Consider the following 586-nt stretch of genomic DNA (forward strand, 5'->3'; position numbering starts at 1 on the left):
TGGCAGCACAGTTGCCCCTTCCGCGGAAGGGATGCAATGTAGTGATGATGGGGATAGGAAAATCTCTAGGCTTGTCAGGGTATTGGGGACATGATAACATTATGAGACTCACATTGTATCCCCAGGGCAGTAACATATTGGCTCATATTTCTAGCTCATGACAGCAACTAAACTCTAAAGTTAACAAAATTTGTAGTAAAAATCATAAATATATTTCTTCTATTTCAACATTTTGATACTGTATGAAAGAAAACAGATGTGCAGCTTCTAGAAGATGACTTTTTTTCAATGTCATCCACCTGTGTATGTGTGAACATGCAAGAATTACTTTATTACGAGACGCTAAGTATTGAATAATTTGTTAAGTACATAACACCAAGGGACATGCCTATAGTTTTCAAAGGACAACCTTAATAAAGTTAATCCTGGCATATAATACTCAGAATGAGGGTCAAGATAATCTCTTGCTGCATGTGGTGATTCAAAACACAATTTAAGAGCATTGCCTGCTCTTCCAAAGGTCCTGAGTTCAATTCCCAGCAACCACATGGTGGCTCACAACCATCTGTAATGAGGTCTGGTGCCC

Source organism: Microtus ochrogaster, unplaced genomic scaffold, assembly GCF_000317375.1.
Source record: "Microtus ochrogaster isolate Prairie Vole_2 unplaced genomic scaffold, MicOch1.0 UNK43, whole genome shotgun sequence".
Classification (NCBI taxonomy): domain Eukaryota; kingdom Metazoa; phylum Chordata; class Mammalia; order Rodentia; family Cricetidae; genus Microtus; species Microtus ochrogaster.